Genomic DNA, 414 nt, shown 5'->3' with positions numbered 1-414 from the left:
ATATATATATATATATATATATATCATGTGTACAATCAGCAATTAACAAGCCAAATCTGGGAGATGGTACCTTTGATTTATCTCTTAACATTTGTAGAAAAACTAAAAAAAAAAAAAAGGGAACATACCATTACCCAACACAGCATAACATAGCACACTGCATAGATTAAGAGCTGTACAAGAATTAAAAGTGTTATTAAAGTACAGAAATGTAGATAATTGCACATGGAGAAGGGGAGTCATTTCAGTAAAGATTCTCAGAGTGATCGTTTGGGCTGGGTTTGAACGGTAGACACTAGAAGTAGTCCAGCAACTATCAGTCATGCATAGTGAACTCCGTGTGAGGGCTGACATGTAACGGCTGAGAGGATTTATGAAGCAAGCATGAGAGACTGAAGACAATTACAAGTGAGA

The sequence above is a fragment of the Grammomys surdaster genome, unplaced genomic scaffold (assembly GCF_004785775.1).
Source record: "Grammomys surdaster isolate TR1022 unplaced genomic scaffold, NIH_TR_1.0 174, whole genome shotgun sequence".
Lineage (NCBI taxonomy): Eukaryota > Metazoa > Chordata > Mammalia > Rodentia > Muridae > Grammomys > Grammomys surdaster.
The sequence above is the reverse complement of the archived record's forward strand: the minus strand, read 5'-3'. Positions refer to the sequence as shown.